Source organism: Mustela nigripes, chromosome 6 (genome assembly GCF_022355385.1).
Source record: "Mustela nigripes isolate SB6536 chromosome 6, MUSNIG.SB6536, whole genome shotgun sequence".
NCBI classification, from domain to species: Eukaryota; Metazoa; Chordata; class Mammalia; order Carnivora; family Mustelidae; genus Mustela; species Mustela nigripes.
In genome coordinates, this window is record NC_081562.1 from 126,549,080 (window position 1) to 126,572,466 (window position 23,387).

The following is a 23,387-nucleotide window of genomic DNA, read 5'->3' on the forward strand; positions in this document are numbered from 1 at the left end:
AAAACCTCTTTTCTCATTTATACAATTTTATACCACCTTGCTAGGCTGCAAAGCCCCACCAACCACCCATCCTTCCAAGAAAAAGAGAAAGACAAACCCCTCCCCTCAGCTCCCAGCTGTATGGAACTTGACCTCCACCCTCTGATCAGTTGCAAAGTACTTGTTCCCTGCTCATATCTAGCTAACTGCTTTCTTTTGGGGGGAAAAAATCCCTCATGTGTACACTGAAAATCCGACTTATAGCATTAAAATTCAAGAAAATCATTGCATACGTATGATGACATTCAAATAATGTTATTTTTCTACTGATTAATTTGATATCTTGCCTACTGTGTGTTTTTGTATCTATGGCTTCTTTTTTAAGTAACAATAGAAAAAAACATTTTTAGAAGTCAGAGGCACCACTAATTCTTCATAATGTACAGCTCAGGCAATCCAATATATATTACTGGGTGCGGAAGAGCATAAGACATATGAGACACCGGTGGGGAGACCCTGGCGGGGAGAGGACTAACAGAGCTTCATTTTGTTAAGCTCAAAGGAGTTATCAACGGTTGCTTTCCTTTCACATCTTAAATATTTTTCTAAATGTTAAATAATACAATTATTTGCATTGGCACTTAGCTTATATGAATGTTAATATTTTAACTAACAAATATCGTTTTCCTTAAAGCGTATCCTTTCAAAGGTTGACACATTAATAGGTGAACTTGCACTCTTGCTGAGTGATGTTTTTCTTCCTGGCAAACATCTCTTAAATTTCATTTTGAATGACACTGAGGAAATAAAGGTTGATGTATGTTTTATAGATAATATTTTAAGAATATATTAGTTGTATAAATTAAGGTATACCTGTCTTCTTTTAAAGTTTTTAATTTGTGTTCTGAGGAGAGATTTATGTATCTGATGTAGGTTTCTTAAAAGCGTTGCTAAAAAGGGGACGTCTGCCTCCTATGACATGAAGCCAAAGGCAACATTTTTCACTATGACTTATTTTCTTTTTACAGATGAAACACACCCATTATTTTTTAGCATTAAACACTGTAAAGCTACATACCGTAGAAACTGAAAACCCTGTAGTTCCTCCCAGAATCAGTCGCTGTGAATTATTCAGGTGCCCATTCCTCCAGATTTGAATACTTTGGCAAACCAAAATGGACCCTATTCTAAATACTGTCTTACAACTTGGCTATATTTGTGTCAAATGTGTATTGACATCTTACCATGCATATATGCATGTGAGTTGGAGTGTGCCATATTGTCTCAAAAGATAGAACCCAAATACAGTGGCTTAAAGAAATTATTATATTTTTGCTCTGTTAAGAGTTCTGGTTTTCAGGGGAGGGGAGAAAGGACTGGGCTTTTGTCTTCATGAAGTCATTCTAAAACTTGGGCTGATGGCTGTGCCCGCAATTGAATTTCAAGATCACTCTGCATGTAGCCCCAGTTGGCCAAGAGAAGAGCTTGGAGGTCTGTGCAGGGGCAGCTGTGGGCAAATATCCCTCAGTCCCCAGGCCACAAGGAAGAACCTCTTCCTACAGCCAGAGTTAACTGAGGGAAAGGCAGTCAAATGCAAGCCCAGAAAAGGGAAGGAGGCATGTCATCAGCTGATGTCTCTCCCATGCCATGTCATTCTAGAGCATTCCATATGATTCTGACTGCTGTAGAGCAGTGGTTTTACAAGGGTTCTCCTGGGGCCAGGAACTCATCTAAAAATGGTGGTCCTTCCTTCTCATTTTGCACATGAACATTGTACCTCTTCAGAGAATTTTATTTCATTTCTTTTTTTTTTAAGATCTATTTCATTTATTGTTTTAGAAAGGGAGAGAGAGAGAGAGAGAGAGAGAGAGAGAATGGGAAGAGGGGCAGAAAGGGAGGGAGAGTATCTCAAGCAGACTCACCAATGACCACGAAGCCCAACCCAGGGCTTGATCTCATGACCCTGAAATCCCAATCTAAGCAGAAACCAAGTCGAAAGAACTTCATTTTAAAAGAAGTTCTACCCTTTCACTTTTTTGAATGAGTTCCCCTTTTAGAACACTACTGGGGTGCTGATATTTAAAATACATAGGGCAGCATAACATAGTAATCATAATAGGTGAGAAATACTTGGGTAGAAATCCCCCACTATGACATTTGCTAACCATGTGCCTTTGGGCCTCAAGGGGCTCATCTATAAATAGGGTATAATAATAATAAGATGTCCCTCACAAAGGTGATATGATTCAAAGGAGGAGATGTGTACAGAGGGCTCAATGGACTGACACATAGTAAACATTCAAGAAATAAAAGCTTGGCTTATTCCTAGAAAGAAAAATTGACATCTTGTTAGAGGTTACCAAGGCAGGCCTTGAGTTATCCACCAGGAATTTTGCCTGCTGTGAGGCAATGGTGTCAAAGCTCCCACAGTAAACATACACTCACAGATGCCTGGAATTGCCACAGTTTTCCAAGAAATTACTTTTTCATCAGGCCATGATCAACAGAGTTTTGACATCCTTGCGATTTTTAATTTCTATCATCTTCCTTTCAAGCATAAAACGCTTCGATGTGGCTTCTCCAGAATGAGTGCGGTGCTGCCATTGTGGGTGGTTGGGTTAGCCCTAGAGTGAACCGTGATGTGAATTTGCATCAACACTCTGGGCCTCTCACGTTGCAATAACTAGGCCTTACGACATGAACACGTGATGGCTCAAATATGAGTTGTCCTGACTCTTCTTCCTAGGATCTGTTTCTGCAAGTTGGAGGAGATTTTCCCAGTAACACTGGGTGGGCTTGGAGGCCTTTTGTCCCACAAAAGAGGACCATGGTGAAAAAGAGTTCCAGAACATGAGGAAATAATATTCAAGACTGCCCCTTGGAAGCCTTGTTGCTGTTGCTGTGTTAAGAAGTCTGATAGTTTTTGAAAACTATTAACAGATCTTAGAGCACAGCATGTAGGGGACTGCATAGCAATTGTCCTCTAAGTTTGGTACTAATCATATCCTTTCAAATACTATATTTAATTCTGGGCTTTGTATCTAAAAGGAGACCGAGAACTTGGAGAGAGTTTAAAGGAAAGCCATAAAAATGATTAAAGGTTTAGGAAACCAGACCCGTGAAGAAAAGCAAAAGAGAAGGCGCTTCTTTGGTCTACAGCTTCAGAGTTGGAGCCCAAACTGGAGAAAAGCTTTCAGATGGAGGACAGCTCTCATGTCTAAGGTACCCCATGGAAAACAATTTAAGTTGAATATGAAATATCCTGACCACAGGGAGTACTTTACCCAGAAGGCCATGGTACAAAGGGTTATTACAAATAGAGTAGATTTGCAGCTGCCAGAAAGGAGAGTTTGGGCCCACTGATGATAAGACATGTCCACAATGTCCTTTTGAATTTTCTTTTCAGTCTCATGATCCTAGGATTGTTTCTGTTTCTGTAAGTGACTAGCCCATGTTAAGGTGCAAATGGTGAGATCCCAACCTCAGCTGTGTTTAAGATCCCAATCAGACCCTGATGATCCAGGGGAAAACTGTACCTTGTAGTAATTCAGTGAATGTGACTCAAGAATGGCAATGACAATACCGACAAAGGTAAGAATCCAGTTCTGTTGCTGTTTAGATCAACTCATTAATTATTGGAAGATTTAAACTCACCAGTTGCAGCCTGCTCCATTAATAACTCTAGAAAATTAGGGAGAAGTCATAGGGAATTGTGTTTATTTTATAGGTTTAATTACAAAGGTAGATTCCTTCAATACACATGCCGGCAATTTTAATAATCAAGAAAAAGTAGTTAAGTTCAGAACATCATAAGCTAACATGTACCTCAATCTATAGTTCTTTTTTTTTTTTTTTTTTTTTATTTGTCAGAAAGAAAGAGACAGCACAAGCTGGGGGAGTCGCAGGCAGAGGGGGAAAGCAGGGTCCTTACTAAACAAGGAGCCCAATGCAGGACTCGATCTCAGGACCCTGAGCCGAAGGCAGACGCTTAACCGACTGAGCTACCCAGGCATCCCATACCTTTATCTAAAGTTTTTTGCTTGTTACTTATTTTGATCATGTCTCCCTCAACAACTTTGTAGACTCACTGAGGTACAGCTGATAAGCTGTACAAACATGCTTATTAAGTAATTACTGTGCAAGCCTGGTGAGAAGCTATGCACAGTGAGCATTTGCATGATATTAAGAAGGTTTAAAATAAAAGTTTACAAAATATACCCCGTCCTTACAGAAACAAACATATCAAAGAAACATGTTGTATTTGCTAGTAGCACCAAGCTATTTATTATATAAAATAATTTTTAAAATCAAAATGGTTTAAAGTCTTGGTACACCAGAATTTGGGAGAAGCCATAACGTCAAGCAAGTAAAATTCAAAAATTGACTTTAAATATTGCTTTGACAGCAACTTAAGTATATTTGCCAAACCTGAGTAGCCTAAATCCAATAATGAGGAAAGAAGGAGAGAAATCCAGAAAGTGGGACATTGGTCAAGATTCTTAGGGAAAAAGTCACTAGTGTAGAATATTTTTTTAAGGCAGGGAAATTGTTTCAAGTAAGAACTAAATAATAGCCAAGTGGAGTGTACAAACCTTGGTTGAAACCCAGATTGCGGGGCGGGGGGAGGGGGCAGTGGAGAACAAAAAACCAGCTAATAAGACATTTTTTGGAACAACTGAGGAAATTCAAATATAGACTGTATATTAAATGGTATCATACAATTAATGTCAACATTCTTAAATCTGGTCATTCTATTCTGATTGATTACGTAAAAGTTGCTCTCAGATGAATCTCCCTCTCTTCCCCCCATATGTGTATATGTGTGTATGTATGAATAACCAGCTGAATTCTTTTTTTTTTTTGCAGAACAAAGAGTTTAGTCAAAAAAAGAAGTCAGAATATTCCAAATACATATTTGTATATATGTGTGTGTGTTGTGTGTGCATAGATATATACACAGATAAAGCAGATGTGACAAAAATATTAAAAAGTGGTGGAATTGGTAAAGAGTGTGTGTTCATTATACTGTTCTTTCAACTTTCCTATAGTTTTTTAATTTTCAAAATAAAAATGGGGAGGGTATGGAATAGTTTCAAAACAGGTCAGTTAGCAAACCCCAGTATATGATGAAGAACACATATATTTTTTGAAATAACCAAAAAAGTGAGCTTCTTTTTGTGATCCTTATTTTCTTGCAGCTTCTCTTACTCTCAAATTAAGACTTGCCATTCAAGAAGTATTTGCTTTAAATACAAAAACTTTCAAAGCTAAGAAATTAAGGGCTATGGAAATTCAAAGCAAACAAAACCTAAGTCATTCTCAGTGTATGTATGTCAAGTCATTATGTGGATTATCTTAAATTTATACAGAACTGTATGTCAATAAAACTGGAAAAAAATAAGTCCTATAGAAGTTAAAATGTATAACCATTGTCTTGTGATTCACAAACCCCTATATCCTGAGTTTTCAGACCCCCACCCCCACATCTGTGTTTATCTGTGTGATCATATCTAATAGTGGAAAAGTTGATAAAAGTTAAGGGCCTAATTATAAAAAATGCTTTGAGTTCCTATTCTTTAAGAAGCCAGAATATAGCCCCTAGGCTCTAATTTTAGTAATAACCTTAATGGTACATGAAGTTTATTTAAGCAGATTGTCCCTTGAATGGATCCCATTAATCCAAACTGTCACAATTTTAAAATGTTTTTATGTCCCGGTGTCCTCAAGTGCAAATAATCGATGAAACTGCACCAAATTCAATTCGATTTGCCAGCACTAGCCTTTTCACTGTCTTGTTCTATCACAATCCTCCCTATGTTCATGTGTGATCTGCCAGATTAGTTGTAACTTGCGTATTTTATATTTAGATTAGGGAATCCTTCTGGAATGCTACAGACTTGTTTTGCTTTGTTCATTGAATTCTTTGTTGCATGTCTTGCAAAAAAAAATAAATAAATAAAAAGGGTTCAGCTGGATCGTCAAGGGCTCCACCTGGTAAATGCTTCAGAAACACAAGTTGGACAGAGCATTTTGTTTTCTGTTCTGAGTCACCAGATGACGTGTTGGATCTTGAGAGCCCGCTGGAGTGCAACAGGCTTGAGGCATGAGTCACAGCCGCTGTGCTCAGGGTGGGCTCATTTCACATCAGGTTCAAGAAAGGGTCTGTGTATTTTTTTTCTTGTGATCTTCATGTTACAAGATTTCCTTTGAAGCATTTATTATTGAAGCAATATTGAAATTCTTTTGTGTTCTCATATAGGTACTAAACAATTTGGGAGAATTGGAGTCCGGTAAGATATTTCTGGGAACATGCAGTCCATTCTTGCAACAAGAACACTCTACAATGGTCTTCGGAAGTCTCCCTTCCCTCTGTGCTCTGTGGAAGGCAGGTTCAAAGTTCTCCGATGAATCACCAAAGTGAAAACTTAGTAATTACAGTGCACAGTCTTTCTGGGTAAAATCAAGAAGGTTTGTGTCATGGATACATTTGTAGCCAATCCTTGTCACACATATAATAGGATATAGACAAGATCTGAGGAATAACGATTTTGCGCAGAAATTTTGCACACAAAGGTTTATTCTTGCCAACATACGGTTTTGGTATCACCTTGAAAGGTTACAGAGAAGAGGTGGATTAACTGAAACCATTTCCCCTCCTGGGTCATTTTGACATTAGTGGGTTAAGAACGAGTCACAGTAAACAGTAAACATACTTTCCCGAACAGAATAGACATCCCCTTTTCAAGTTTTATTCAATATTGTCTTTGGCAGAGGACCTCGTGTACTACCTTGCATATGGGAACGTCTCAATAAATGTTTATTAGTAATGAATTGGGGAGAGAAAAAGTGAGAAAGTGAAGGATAATTAGATTCCGAATAAAATGTGTTGCCTGGCCCGCTGAGTGAGTGAAAGTGGCCCTTCCTTGTCCTTTTGCTCTTCGCTCTGCTGCCTCCCAGAACTTCTAAGCTTTGGATTCCGAGAAGCAGTAGGCTACTAGATTTCTGGGGCTGCAGGAAATGCTGAGAAGGGACTCGACGTGAAAGCCAAGGGGGCCCCCTCTGGAAGAAGGGGTTTTTATCTACGTTCTTTAAAATGAGTTGTTTTCTACTTCGTTCTATCTTCTAAACTGGCTTTTGAGAAACTCTGGACTGGCTTGCTAAGAGAACAAGAGCCTGCTAGAGCCGGGCCACCAACTCAGGGACCCTGGGCTGGAAGGATTTGCTAAGGGTCCGCTCTGGCCCTCTGCCCTGTTCCCCTGTGGAGTTTGGAGGCTTTCCAGAGAAGAAATAAAAAACCAGGGAGCTTCTGCCATCTCCTCCTACCTAGTTCTTCATCCCTCGTGTGGTTTTGCAAGAGACCTTCTTCTGTATCCACAACGAGTCCCCTAGCCCTAGCATTACTGAGCCCAGACAATCTAATTTTTAAGATTATTAATTTATTTATTTGAGAGAGAGAGAGAGAGAGAGGGAGCATGAGCAGGGGGAAGGGGCAGAGGGAAAACCGGACTGCTTGCTGAGCAGGGAGTCCAATGCAGCGTTCGATCCCAGGACCCTGGGATCATGACCTGAGCCAAAGGCAGAAGCTTCACCAACTGAACCACCCAGGTGCTCCCAGACAATCTACTAAGACCTTCTTGAGTAATTGGACATATTTTTAAAATTTACTACCCTTATTTTTTAATAATACTATCACTTACACTAACTTCATGGAATTACACGTCAACAGTTTCATACATAAAAGTGACTCACCCATTTCCCAGAGCATCTCCAGGTAATTATTAGAACAATGCTTATTCTTAGTACTTATTACTAAGACTATTCAGTCCCTATGAAAAGAATTCCATTGAAAAAAAAAGTATCGTTTCCAAGCAATGCGGTGTACTGATGCTATGGGACCCTGCTTAGAGCCTGTCCACCATTTCAGGACGGATGGACTCGTTCCTCCAGCTGCTGGAAATGTTGCTGCTGACGACTGTCCTGCAAGGGCCTTTCCGGATGTTGCCCGTGTTCTTACCATGTCACCTTGCCTCTGGCCCCGTGATTCCCGGATCACATGTGTTTCTTAGAGTGCTATTGCCTTCTATCTGTGTTGGAAGCAAGTTCTGGTTCTAGGAAAACATGGCCTATCAGTGTTCTCAGTGCTCCTGCGCAGTCCTGCCCGGAACCTGCTTTGAGTCTCACTGAACTCCCACCATTGTGAGTTTACTGAAACTCTGTACTTAGGGGACACAACCAACACTGTATGTGAACTGGGGGACAGACGAAATTCCGAGCGAGCAAGTGTATTGCGTTGATCTCCTCTGCTCCACACCTGCTCCGTTGTCCGTCAGACTTCATTTACAGAACACAGGTTAGGAGATAGGAATAAAACAGCAGAGCATTAAATCAGGCATGGGTTTGCATAAGCATGGAGTCACATGCTCCTGGCAGATCTCCTGGGGTGGGAAACGGAAAGAGATGTGATGTTTCCCAGACCCTAGTCCCAAACCCTCACCCCGGGTGGGGCACACACGTTCCTCCCCATCGGTTCCATGGGACAACTGTGCCGGGGGATAGATTCAAGATGGACCAGAGCTGGTTTTGTAGCTCACACTCAAAACTCTTCATGAATATAAAGTTCACTCAAAGTGGCCTTCATTTTTCCAAATGAAGAATCTAAATTGTGTCAGTCTGTATTTAAATGGGAAGTGCTTTTGATTATCTTCCGTGCTTTTCAGCGGTCTCTTGCTGGAACTTCTCTGGCTTCACTTTATTTTTCTCCAGATGCTGTGAACATAGGAGCATGCTGTCTGACAGGTGCATTAGGCTTAAGCACAGGGTTGAAACGGATGCTGCATGTGCTACTCCAAATACTTTGTGGATGGATGCTGCACACTTTCTCATCTTTCTTTCCATCGTTACGAAAACTGAGAGTCTAGGCTCTGGCGCCAGGCTGTCCGGATTTGAATCCCATTTCCACCATTTGCTTACACAAATCTATGCCTCAGTTCCTTCATCTGTACAATGGGAGTATTAGTAGTCCTTACCATATAGGGTTCTTGTGAGGATTAAATGCACAAAGCAATTAGAATCTTCTTTTTCTAAGATTCCATGTATAAATGAGATCATAGCATTTACCTTTCTCTCACTTAACCACAATGTCCTCAAAATCTATTCATGTGGTCATCAATTTTATTTTTTTCTCATGACTGAACAGTATCCATATATTCTTATATATTTCACATTTCCTTATCCATTCGTCCACCTGCGGACACTTATGTTGTTTCCATGTCTTGGTTATTATGAATCATCCTGCAGTGAACATGGGGGTACAGACACCTGTTTGAATGAATAGCTTTGTTTCCTTCAGACATAAATTACCCAGACATAGAATTGCTGGATTATATGGTGGTTCTATTTTTTATTTTTTGAGACACTTCCCTACTGTTTTCCATAGCGGCTGCCCCAACTTACATTCCCACCAACAGTGCGTGAGGGTTCCCTTTGCTCTACAGCTTTGCCAATGTTTCTTGTTTCTTGGCTTTTTGGTAATAGCCGTTACGACAGGTACGAGGTGACACATCATTGTGATTTACCTGATGATGAGTGATGTTGAGCAGCTTCTCATGTGCCTGTGGGCTGTCTGGATGTCTTTGTTAGAAAAATGCCTATCCAGATCCTCTACTCATTTTTAAATTGGATTATTTGGTCTTTTGTTATTGAGTTGTATTGACTTGTATGTTGCGGTCTGGATATTAACCCCTTATTGGATATATGATTTGCAAATATTTTTCCCATTCAGTAGGTTATCTTTTCATTTTGTCAATGGTTTCCTTCATAGAACGTTTTACTTTGATGTAGTCCCAGCTGTTTATTTTTTCTTTTGTTGCCCTCACTTCTGGAGTCCAATTTTTAAAAAAGGAAAATCAGTAAGGCGGGTATTAAGGAGTTTACCACCTATGTTTTCTTCTGGGAGTTTTATGGTTTCAGGTCTTACACTCAAGTCTTTAATTCAGTTTGAGTTAATTTTTTTTAAGATTTTTATTTATTTATCTGACAGACAGAGATCACAAGTAGGCAGAGAGGTAGGCAGAGAGAGAGAGAGAGGAGGAAGCAGGCTCTCCACGGAGCAGACAGCCTGATGCGGGGCTCGATCCCAGGACCTTGGGATCATGACCTGAGCTGAAGGCAGAGGCTTTAACCCACTGAGCCACCCAGGCGCCCCTGAGTTAATTTTTTAAAAAAGATTTTACTTATTTATTTGACAGAAAGAGTGAGAAAGCACTACCAGAGGGAGCAGGAGAGAGAGAAGCAGGCTCCCCAATGAGTTGGGAGCCTGATGTGGGACTCAATCCCAGAACCCTGAGATCATGACCTGAGCCTAAGGCAATTGCTTAACAAACTGAGCCACTCAGGCATCCCAAATTTTTTTTAAAAGATTTTATTAATTAATTAGTTTATTTATTTGAGAGGGAGAGAGAGCATGAGAGGGGAGAAGTTTAGAGGGAGGAGTTTATTGTTGTATACGGTGTAAGATAGTGGCCTAGTTTCATACTTTGCATGTTGCTGTCCAGTTTTCCCAACACCATTTATTGAAGAGACCATAATTTCCCATTGGATATTCTTGTCTCTCTCATCATAAATTAATTGACCATATATACACATGGGTTTATTTTTGGAGTCTCCATTTTGTTCCATCGATTTATGTCTCCATTTTTAATGCCAGTATCATACTGCTTTGATGGCTCTAGTCTTGTAGTATGGCTTGAAATCAGGAAGCCTAATACCTGGCTTTGTTTGTCTTTCTCAAGATTATTTGGGCTCCTGGCATCTTTCATGGTTCCTCTGTGGCCTCTCTTTAAACACTTACCAAAACCAGCTATTCTGTGACGAAACCCACAAGTAAAAGGAGTCAGAGCTGAAGGGGTCTTTATAGATCTCATCAAAAGCTCCTTACCAGGGGCACCTGGGGGGGCTCAGGCAGCTGAGCATCTGACCCTTGGTTTCGGCTCAGGCCATGATCTCGAGGTCGGTCGTAGGATCCAGCTCTGAGCTCAGCTTCAGTCAGCTTGAGTCTCTCATCCTCTTCCTCCACTCCCTCTCTGTCTCAAATAAATGCACAAAATCTAAAAAAAAAAGAAGAAGGAGGAGGAGGAGGAGAAGGAGAAGAAGAAGAAGAAGAAGAAGAAGAAGAAGAAGAAGAAGAAGAAGGAAAGAAAGAAAGAAAGAAAGAAAGAAAGAAAGAAAGAAAGAAAGAAAGAAAAAAAGAAAGAAAGAAAGGAAGGAAGGAAGGAAGAAAGAAAGAAAGAAAGAAAAGAAAGCTCCTTACTAGAGGACCATGGGATTCAAACAAAACATAAATGATTTCTTATTTACCATCTCAAATAACAGTTAGGGGTGCCTAGGTGGCTCAGTCAGTTAAGCATCTGCCTTCGGCTAAGGTCATAATCAGGAGGTCCTGAGATTGTGCCCTGAGTCGGGCTCCCAATTCAGTGGAGAGTCTGCTTCTCCCTCTGCTTGCAGCTTCCCCTGCTTGTGCTCTCTCTCTCTGACAAATCAATAAATAAAATCTTTTAAAAAAAAAAAAAAACCCCAACTTTTAAATTAAGATTTACTTCCCCCCATGTTAAAATGCTTCTTTCTCATTTCAGAAACTGGAGCGAATTATTTCTGAGGATGTCATTGGATATGTGTGCTTGTGGTCCAACAGCTTTGGTATTTCTTAATTAATTGGAATTTCATATTTTAAACACCAAAAAAAAAAAAAAAACCACCCCAATATGCTGTGATTTCATCGTGCGAGCTGACTCCAAACTAAAAGATCAGGTAGACATGCTCCCCTTCAAGTTTTTCTCTTTCTGGGAAGCTCGGGCTAGCTCTGTTCCCTGGGTCAGAGAGGAGGTAATAAAACAAACTCCCACAAGGCTGTGAGTGATTCAGTGCTTAGGAGGCTGGATCCGAAGGCATGACTTCATAGAAACAATGAACTGATACTGAAGAATTTGGCCATCAGCCAGAATAGGGGATGTTTCCAAGTTTCACATCACTTACTTATTCAATAAATATTTACTGATTACTTCCCATGGCTAGATGGCAGTAGCTGTTGGGGATACTTGGAAGTGTTTGCTTTCAAAGAACTTGTGATCTGATAGTGGAGACAGCAAAAAAGACAATTATAAAACATTAGAGTAGTGTAAGAGCAGGTACACAGAAAGGCCTAAGATAAGGGACGTCCGGAGAGAAGCACAAGAGCGGAAATTGTGTTTGCCAGACATCCTCCACACCTCTTTCTCTTGGAGTAGCAGTCGTAAGGTCAGAGGTCAGAGGGCTCATCCCAGCTGGGGGGCGGAGGAGGGTTGAGGAACCCAAGTCACTCAGAAGCCATAGGCCTTGCACTAGATGCAAGTCATCCCCGGGGACCCTGGTCTGAGTTCATGTGTCACAGTTCTGGCCTTCCAGAGGTCTTCTGAGAACTTTGGGAAACAATCATTCATGCTCTTTTGTTGATTTTAATTGAGATATCATTTGCACACTATAATACTCATTTCAGTGGTTTGAGTATATTCACAAAGTTGTGCAAACATCACCACTATCTAATTCCAGAACATTCTCATTACCCCAAGAGAAGCTTCATGCTCATTCTTCTCTCCCTGAAGCTCTTGGCAACCATTAACCTACTCTCTTCAACCTACTTACCACCATTAACCTACTCTCTTTAACTGTTAACCTAATCTTTAACCTAGTTACCTAGTTACCTCCCTTAACCTACTCTCTGTGCCTTTAGATGATTCTGAATATTTCATGTAAGTGGAATCATATAATCTGGGCTTTTTGTGTCTGGCTTCTTTTGCTAAACGTAATGTGTGCAAGGTTCATCCACACTGAGGCATGTATCAATGCTTCATTCCTTTCTGTGATGGAATATTCCATTGTGCTGATATACCAACCACATTTGGTTTAGACATTCATCAGTTTGTTTGTTTGTTTGTTTTTTCCCCACTTTTTGACTACAATGAATAATTCTGCTATTTTGCCCAAGTTTTTGTATGTTCATATGTTTCCAGTTCTTTGGGGGAAGATATCTAGGAATGGAACTGCTGGATTGGATGGTCAATTTAGATTTAACTATTTGAAGAACTGCCAGACTGGTTGCCACCAGCAAAGTCTATTTCTCCATATCTTCGCCCAGTGTTTGCTATTGTTTGTCTTTTTGGATACAACTTTCCCAGTGTGTGTGAAGCAGTATCTCATTATGATTTTAATTTGCATTCCCTTAATGACTAATGGTGTTGACCTTTTTCTGTGCTTGTTGGCCATTTGTGTATCTTTGAAGAAATGTCTATTCAAATTCTTTTTCCATTTTTAAATGGGGTTATTTGTCTTCTAATTGTTGAGTTGTCAGAGTTCTTTATATATTCTGAATACAAGACCTTGATCAGCTACATGATTTGCAAATATTCTCCCCCTTTTGTGGGTTGTCTGTTCATGCTCTTGAGACAGCTTGCACATGACCTCCTCGCGCCCTACATCTCAGTGTTAACTGAGGCTTGGAGTGGTTGCAGCCTTCTTGTTACTGGCCTGATAATAAGCTAGCAGAATTGCAGAGACATGAACTTGGAGCTACTGGACTGAGGCAATCCCTGGGGAAATTTTTCTCTTACCACTCAACTCCTAAGCTCATGAGCCAATACATTTGTTGTTTAATTGGGTTGTTCAGTTACCTGCTGCTGAAAGTCTAAATGATACAGGTACCAAACCCAGGCTGAGGGAGAAAAAGTCTTGACCATTTTCTTCTCCTCAAGTCAAACCATAGAGCTCAAGAACTAACCTTCAACAATCTCAATAGGAATGTCTGGGAGTTTATCTTACTAACATTGTAAGAGCTGTGAATAGTGTCACCTCAAAGACAGGAGCAGGAGTGCCTCTGTAGGGGTAGTGGTTCTAGACATTCTTGCTGCCTTGCTAATTAAATGTTAGCTTAATTAACTTCTATCGCTGCTGCTGCTTTTCTGAGATATAATCTATATTTTAATGGACTTTGAGCAGATCAATAGGGGAAAGCCCAAACGGGTAATTTACCTCCCAGTCAGGAAAGCATTCTGACTAAATGGGTTTCTTAATAGAACCCAGCTCCCTAGCCAATCTCTACTTCCTCTCATTTGACACAAAGGAAATGTTCAGCTGCTTTGTTTTCAAAAAGCTCAAGGTGTATCAGTTAACCAACTGTCCTGAATGTGGCTTTGCTGGTTTGTGTACTGCTGCAGAATGAATTCTAAAAGGAAGAAAGAAAGAAAAGAAAAAAAAGACAAGGTGTGGAGAGAAGTGATCCTAGGAAATACATACAAAGCGCCAATGGGTGAATTTTGTTCTTATTTAGAAACTCCAGTGATCGTAGATGCCACTCAATACCTCCTTGATTTTTTTTTTTTTTTTTTTTTTTTTTTTTTTTTTTTTTTTTTTTTTTAGACCAGAACTCCTTTGCTTCAGGAATCAAAATGCCTCGTCATTTTTACCACAACTTTGTTCTGTGGATCTCGCGCAGTCCATTTTCTCACAAGGATTTGGTAACAAGTTCTGGTTAGATTTTTCTCTTACACGACAGTGAGTCAGATGGTTTAAATGCTTCACCTACACTGGGGTGTCAATCGAGCATGGGAAGGAAATGCATGGCTCTTTCAGGCAAAGTGCCCACTCACTGGTCCTCGGCACCAGACCCTTAAAAAAGCGTGGTTCCCTTGCAAAGTCACAGGGATGCCGGCACCTGGGCTGATCTGGGGATGCATCCAAGATTGTATTCCTTTTTTTTTTTTTTTTTTTTTAATGAGTCAGAGGTGCATTTCATCGGTGACATTGTGTGCTTTGATTAGTGCTGTTCCCCACCAGGAGCCTGCCCAGGACCACGCAGCACACAGGCCAAAGACAGAGCAGGGGTACTTCCGGGTGGACTTTCGAACAACCACTCCTCTGCTGTGCACAATGGCCTCCCTGGATATTTTGCTGTTTTTCCCCAGGTCTGGGCTCGCAAGAAGCTTTAATAAGTGTTTGCTCTGAATTTTATCTGTTCATATCATTTTAATTGAATCATTTGTTAATAGGAAAACATTCCTCAATCCATCTACGCGTACTCTGTTTGACTTAATCCTCAGCTGTTTGAAATCACTTTTCTGGAGAAGGCTTTCCTGACCACGCTAGCAGAAACAGCTGCAGTTTGCCTCATTCTCCGTTCCTGTAGCCTGCTTCACCCTCACAGCAAAACTTCCACTTAAGCTGTGTGATCTTGGGCAATCAAGTAACTTCTCTGTGCCTTCATTGTGTCACGAGTGCAACAGGAGTAAGAATCATATACATCTCACAGACTTGTCAGATTAAATGTTACCGTAAAGCACTGAGAACAACGTCATATCTAGCATATAAAAGTGTGAACAATCTTTATGTTTTTATTCAGTGAATATTTATTTATTTATTTATTTAAAGATTTTGTTTATTTATTTGACAGAGAGAGATCACAAGTAGGCAGAGAGGCAGAGAGAGAGAGGGGGAAGCAGGCTCCCCACTGAGCAGAGAGCCCAATGCGGGGCTCCATCCCAGGACCCTGAGATCATGACCTGAGCCAAAGGCAGAGGCTTAACCCACTGAGGCAGCCACCCAGGCACCCCTATTCAGTCAATATTTATTTATTGTTTACTGTGGGCCAGGTACTGTGCTAGGTGCTAGGAATACAATGGTGAATAAAACCAAAAAAATAGACCCTGGCCTCATTGAGCTTAAAATACAGGGAGAGAGGAAGTTATTAATTACTGTACTGATGCAAGTGAAAGTAGCATTAACAATCTTAAATGTTTAGAAGAGATGGGCAAGATCATATTTACAGGGAGCATTTGATCTGGTCAGAGATGGAAGATCAGTATTCCAGGGGGAAGTTAGCTAGGTATGTGTGGTACAGTAAAGAGGTACAGAACATCCAATTTCCGGTTGTTTTGTGTCAGGTGCTGTTCTATAATCCTTTCTTTTTCTCAAAGAGTCTGCAAGATAAGAGTGAGTTAATAGCCTTGAGTTCATTGTGATTTTTGCATTGAGAAAGAGGCTGGTCTCTGCTGAGGGAGAAGCTGTGTCCATGCGCGCCTGGGCAAGGAAAGAAAAGAAAGCCTCCTCCCCCGCACCCCCCCCCCCGCCCCTGCTACATCTCTGCTGGGAGTTAAAAAAAAAAAAAAAAAAAAATTACAGGAAAACATTGGGATGTATAATTAAGCCATTTTATTTGGACATAAAAGGAAAGTCAGAGCCCAGTGTCTAGAGGAGTTTTGAACATCTGGTTTGTTTATAATAACAATGTTCAGAGAAAATTCAGAGGAAAGAGTAAGTTCATTCATAATCCCACCTCCGTAAAACATAATCGTTTTTCCTTTTCGGTTTTATTTTGTTTTCCCCTTTCATTGTTGGGCTATTATAGCTGCAAGCCTTTTTAAATGGTTGTACTCACAGGGCACAAATAATTCCATGTCTCCCTTTTATGTGGTGGTACATAGTCTTCATAATTATTCATATTAATCATCATCCTCTTTTTATAGGGAGGAGAAACTGAGCCTTGGAAGCTTGATGATTGCTGTCCTTGACAAATTAAAGGCTCATGGCCATTTGTCAGAAAGGCAAGTCCTTAGACTAGAGCATCCAATGGCTACATTCTATTCCCTGAACTACCCAGCATGTCAGCTGATTAAGCAGGTATGCTTTAGAGATGGAGGTTAAAGAACCTAAAGAAAAACTCATTGTGTGTCTTCTACTCTCAAGACTTCACTACACACTGCGCTTTTGACTTCAGATGTGTGGGGTTTCCACGCATCAAGCAGTTCTGCAACACGGGCTGGGTGTTCTACTATTTAACTCAATTCCAACACTATCCTACCAGAGATGCATCAGATCCCACAGGCTACGGGCTCAGTCCCACAAGACTGCCCTCTCCTCCCCGCTTCAGATGCCAATCACGAGTCCAGCCTGCCATTTAGGTTTCTGACTGACCAGCTATAAATTGGAGGATCCCAAACTTCCTGCTCAGGATCAATTAATTTGCTAACGGGGCTCACAGAACTCAGGAAAACAGTCGAGTTACCAGGTTCCTGGTTTATTATAAGTGGATATAAGAGCCAGATGGAAGAGATGCATGAAGCCAGTGTGGGGAAAGAGAGGGTACAGCTCCCTTGCCCTCTCTGGGCTCACCTCCCCCCACAGAATCTCCATGTGTTCACCAGTCCAGAAGTTCTCCAGACCTTTCTTTTTTTGGGTATTTACAGAGCCTTCATCACAATAGGCATGATAGATTAAATCCTTGGCCTTTGGTGATTCCTTCAACCTCCAGCTCCTCCTCCCTGTCTGGATAACGGGATTTGAGGCAGAAAGTTCCAACCCCCTGATCCTGATTGGTTCCCCTGGTGATCTCCCTGATCTCCCCATCCTTGGGCTAGTCAAAAGTTCCCTCATTAACATACACTGGTGGGTTGAGGGATGTCTTATGAATAACGAGACACCTTTATCTCTTCTCTCTTGGGAAATTTCAAAGGTTTTTAGAATTCTGTGCCAGAAACTGGGCAAGTCTAAAATTTGTATTTCTTATAAATCACCATATCACAGGGGGTCAGGGAGCAGTCTGTGGCCAAGGAAGGGAGAAGTGTGAGACAAGCCAAGCTCACGATCTTAGACACTACTGGCCTCATTAGCTTGTTAATTGAGCTAAGCAGTCTGTCTAGAAAACAATGGAAACAAGAAACAAAAACTACAAACTCTTTCAAGCTTTGGAGTGTGAACAGATTGTTAAAAGAGGAAAATAATAACAAATAAGACCGTGTTGACATCAAGATAAGGAGGGGTTTAATTAAAATTCATTAAGACACAATAAGAAACTCTAGGCTTCTAGCAGGTAAAAGGAACTTTGCCAATGAATTATTCAAGAAGAAAGGAGCTGAATGAAGAAATGCGTCTTGGCAACAGTTCAGACTTTCTCCCCAGGTAATGGTATAACAAAAAGTAACAAAGAAGCATGTTTGTTACTTGAGTACTTTGCACGTGGTACAAACCAACTTGGCATTAGTCTTCCCATTATTGTTTGAGACTTTCAAAGTAACAGAGGGGAAAAAAAACCCACTAGGAATAAAATCTTCCATTTTAAAATCAGCAAAAACAGCTTTTAGAAAAGTTTAGAACCTATGTGAATCCCCTTTTCTGTGATTCTAAACAACAATGTTAAAGCATACAAATTAAACAGTTATCAGCACTGTTTAGATGCCCAATGCAACGCTTATTCCACTTACATAAAGAAAAATAAGTCCTTTTCTGAAGATGTAATAATCCAGTGGGATAGGGTGGTGTCTACACAACTAATAATAACACTCATTGGCATGCCACACCATGCCGCTTTCCTGGGAGCACAATATATCTTTAGCCTTTGTTCATGCTGTTTCTATAATGGACTCCCTTTTTCTGTTCACTTATCCAGACTATACTCAGGCTCTATGTCCTGAATCTACGCCAGCTTTTGCATGAAATGAGCACTGAGTATGCCTCCTTTTTTTTTTTTTCTTTGTTAGAATTTACTTTTCTTCACATTTCCTATAGTTTTTGGAGTCTTCACTGTACAAAGTAGCACTTTGTTATAGACCATTGTACAAGAACCTGTATCATGGGATACCTGAGTGGCTCAGTTCGTTAAGCATCTGCCTTCAGCTCAGGTCATGATCCCAGGGCCCTGGGATCGAGTCCCACATTGGGTTTTTCTGTCTGCCTGTCAACTCTCCTTGCTTGTGAGCATGCGCTCTCTGACAAATAAATAAAATCTTTAGAAAAAAAAAAAGATCATGTATCATTTTACACATATTAGTTTTGTCTTTTTCAATAATGTATACGTTTCCAGATCACACCTTTCCTCTGTCCTGTGACTTTTTATTTATTAATTTATTTTTTAACCACCTGTGTCCTATGACTAACTTAATACTAATACTTAAAACTTAATACTAAATACTTGTTGTGTGATTGGGTCTGTTGTTCTCATTTAGCTACCTATACTCCTAAAATCCTAATTGATTAGAACTCCCTTTTGCTCAAGAGAAGGCAGTCTTTTGTTCTATTCAGGCCTTCAACTAATTGGATGAGGCCCACCTCTATTATGGGGAATAATATGTTTTATTCAAAATCTACAAATTTCAGTGCTAATCTCCTCCAAAAACACTACCACAGAATGAGATTAACATTGAACTCCCACCTTTCTCACAGGTCTTCTTCCGCTCTGACTGGACTGGCAGCATTTCCTCTCCTAAAGACTCGTGTATATGTTCCTAAGCAAATCGTTCCATTCAACTGGACTTTCTTTGAGCCTGATTTTCTCATGTGAGAAAGGAAGATAATGCTATTACACAAGGTTGAGTTAATAATATAAAGGAGAGAAGCGTTCTCCGGACCTTAAGGACCTGTGCAGACACCGGCTATCATTACCATTGTCCCCATCCGTGATAATATCCCCATCACTTTGAAACTACTTAGAAACTTGCAAAATTGCTTACGAAGGGTGATATCATGGAAAGAATAGTGGTAGATATTACTAGTGCTCACTGATGTCAGTTTCCTTCCACTTCCTGAGCGCTTGCAAGAATAACTTTTCTAGTACTCTTTGCAGACCGTAGAGCTATGTGGCTCTTTCTCATCAGTGGAGCCGGTGGAAGGGGTCAGTGTGTTTAATTGTCAGCTCTTGATTCTTTCTCCTTTCTTCTCTTCATTGTTGCTTTTTGTTTTGTTTTGTTTTGTTTTTAGAGAGAGCAAGAGAGCGAGATAGCAGGGGAAGGGCAGAGAGAGAAAGAGAATCCTCAAGCAGACTCCCTGCTGAGTGCAGAGCCCGATGTGGGCCTGGATCCCAGGACCCTGAGATCATGACCTGAGCTGAAACCAAGTGTTGGATGAGCAACTAACAGAGCCACCTAGACGTCCCAATAAAAAGAAGTTTCTAGCAACTGGATCCCTACGTAGTAGTGTGGAGCAGAATTCCCTGCCAACTCTGTGGAGTTGATAGTATGAGTGAAAAAAATTTTTAATTAAAAAAAAAAGCCAAAAGGAAATGAAATCCTAGATGGAGCTATATATAGTCTAACTACCTAAATGCCCTTGAGTGACTGGACTGAACTTTACTATTTCTAAGGTCCCTTCAGCTCTGAAAACTCTGACATTACAACAACACACAGCATCTCATGCAAGTTACAAAGAAATGTCACCTTGTGTTTAAGGCATAAAATGAAATTTCACTTACATCCAACCATCTCAGAGAATGAATTCAGCTAGAATGACTTTTATTATTTTTCTTAAAGATTTTATTTATTTATTTGACAGAGAAATAGAGCACAAGTAAGCAGAGCGGCAGGCAGAGGGAGAGAGAGAAGCAGGATCCCTGGTGAGCAGGGAGCCCTATGCAGGGCTCGATGCCAGGACCCTGGGATTATGACCCGAGCGGAAGGCAGCACCCTCACCAACTGAGCCACCCAGGTGCCCCTAGAATAACTTTTAGAATTGAAACACTGCTTTATGCACACACCTGCCTTTTAGAGAGAGTGTGTTCAGCATAGTGGCATTAAACATAATCAGTGATTCATGGGCATTATTGTGAATCTTAGTTATTTTATAGTGATATCCTCAGGGTCAGTGACAAGTGGAGGTCTTTTTGCTCCTCACAATGACCTAAACCTCTCATGTTATCTGAATTTTTGCTGTGGAATTTTTTAGATGTTCAGTGCCCTTGTGTCAGCTGTCAATGTGGTGATCATCTTTAGTAGCCTGTTTCCCCACTTTTATTGGCTGAAGAGATAGAAAGCAGATTTCCAACTCTGTTGGAATTGTACATAAGATTATATAGGGTCTAAGTAACAGGTTAAGAAGCTTTCCTAGGAGTCAAGCAATTAAGATTTAAGCATGAACTTTGTAGCCTCTTTAGACACACATACGTTTTGCTTGATTTCCTGTTCTCGTGAATATCTCACAAAGGTGAATTTCTCTTATAAACAGTCTCCAGTAATACAGGGGGTTAATGTGTTTGATTCTCTACAGCAACCCCAACAACTCAGATACATAATTAAGTGGCTAATATATGCTTGACAGCTTGAGAGGTACCTCGTAGGCTATTGCAAGAATGAACATTGTGTGAAGAATGGAAATAATTTGTTCCTCATGACAGTTCCATGAGGCAGTATAGCGTAACAATTAAGCACGTAAGTTCTGGAACAAGACTGTCTGTGTTCAGATCCTAGTTTCACCCCTTCAAACTGTGAACTTGGACAAGTAAATCACCCTACTGGTTTCTCCATCTTCTCCTTTTTAAATTACAGCTCATTAAAGTGATGTGTTAAATGCTTGGAAAATTTCCTGACACATAGCAAGCATTCGGTTAAATATTGGACTTGTGATGATTATTTTTCTCCGTCTTATAAATAAATATATTTGCTATATTCGTCAGGGTTCTCCAGAGAAACAGAATCAATAAGAAAGATTTATTATGAGGGGTTGGTTCATGTGATGATGGAGACTAAGAAGTCTTACAACCTATTGTTTGCAGACTGGAGGCCCAGAAAAACCAGTGGTGTGGTTCCAGTCCACATCTGGAGGTCTGAGAACCAGGAGACCTTGGTCTAAGTCTCTGTCCAAGTCCAAAGGCCAGGGAACCAAAAGCATCAATGTCTGAGGGCAGGAGAAGATATATGTCCCACCTCAAGCAGAAAGCAAAGTAGCCCTTCCTCCACCGTTGTGTTCTATACAGGCGCTCAGCAGATTGGGTGATGTCCACTCACATTGGTAACTGTGATTTTCTTTACTCGGTCTACTGATTCAAACGCTCATCTCTTCTAGAAACACCTGCAAAGGCATATCCAGAAATAATGCTTTACCAGCTATCTGAGCATCCCTTAGCCCAGTCCAATTGACTTGTAAAACTAACCATCACTTTCACTATTATTGATATTAAGAGCTGCAAAGAATATAAGGGTATCCTTTGATTAATTTATGAATTTTTCAGTGGTCACTGTGTTAGTCAGAGTTCTCCAGAGAAACAGAACAAGTAAGATGACCGTATATAATATACAGATAGATTTATTTCAGGGAATTAGTTCACACGATTATGGAGGTTGCCAAGTGTAAAATCTTCAAGGTGGGCAGGAAAGCTGGAGATCTAAGGAAGAGCTGATGCTACAGTTCAAGTCCAAAGGGCAACTGCTGCAGGAGCCCTTTTGCTCAAGAGAAGGCAGTCCTTCATTCTAGTCAGGCCTTCAACTGATTGGATGAGGCCCAACCATACTATGGAGGATAATATGTTTTTTTTTCAAAATCTACCAGTTTCAATATTACTCTCATCCAAAAAACACCACCACAGAAACACCTAGAATAATATTTAACCATATGTCTGGGCACTGTGGTCCAGTCAAGTTGACATATAAAATTAGCCATATAGTCAAGAACGATCTTTCCTTATTGGGTCAATGTTTTCCATTGGTGGCTTGAACCTAGACCTAGAATTTCCTGAGGGAAATTACCTTGCAAACCTTCCCTTCTCTTCATTTATACATTTATCATGGGAATTTCCTTCTTCATAAAGAATGACACAGCAGATTAGCAGGTCTCTCTGGCCCAAACATCTTCTCCCATTACCATGAGATGTAGGATTTCCTGTAGCCATCAAGATTGGCAGCTTGAATTAATCTCTCCTCGCCCCCTAGAAATAGCAGCTAATAGTATTTTCATGCCTAATTCTCTAATACCTACCACTGAGCTGCACGATGTTTTAGGAATTACTCTTCGAAGAAACTTATTCAGAATTTCTCCACCACTGATTCATTTGACAAATACGTATTGAACATTTACTACCTGGGTGGCCCTAGGTTGGGCTGGGGACACAAGGTTGAATTAAACAGATACAGATCTTACACATCAAAATCAGTCACATTAAAGAAGTTTTTATTCTTTCTTCTGGCTTCCTAGATAACTGACCTAGTTTGGTCACAGGCAATTCTTTGCATTGATGTTATATTTTTCAAGGAAGTTTGACGAAGGTAATGACTAGCTGTGTCCCCAACACCTTGCTCTCAGCTTATACGGAAAGCCAGTCTCCCACATTTATTTTTAAATCCCTCCCGTGCAAGAAGACCCCAAACACTTTATGCAGCCTGTTTGTGGAGGTCTCCAGAAACCTAACTTTCTGTCCTTTCAGGTGAACTACCAGCAGCATGAATGATTCCCTTGAAGCAAGATCCCATGTCCTGTTAGTAGGCATCAGGTCATTACAAAAAGCAAAGGCTGGGGCGCCTGGGTGGCTCAGTGGGTTAGGCCTCTGCCTTCGGCTCAGGTCATGATCTCAGGGTCCTGGGATTGAGTCCCGCATCGGGCTCTCTGCTCAGCAGGGAGCCTGCTTCCCT

The 23,387-nt window shown here is 40.6% G+C and overlaps 1 protein-coding gene across 1 annotated transcript in view; it reads left to right on the plus strand.

Moving 5' to 3' along the window:
- C6H10orf67 (chromosome 6 C10orf67 homolog) overlaps nucleotides 1-23,387 on the plus strand; it is a 189,713-nt gene that overhangs the window by 18,644 nt on the left and 147,682 nt on the right. The gene's annotated exons all lie outside the window — the stretch shown is intronic.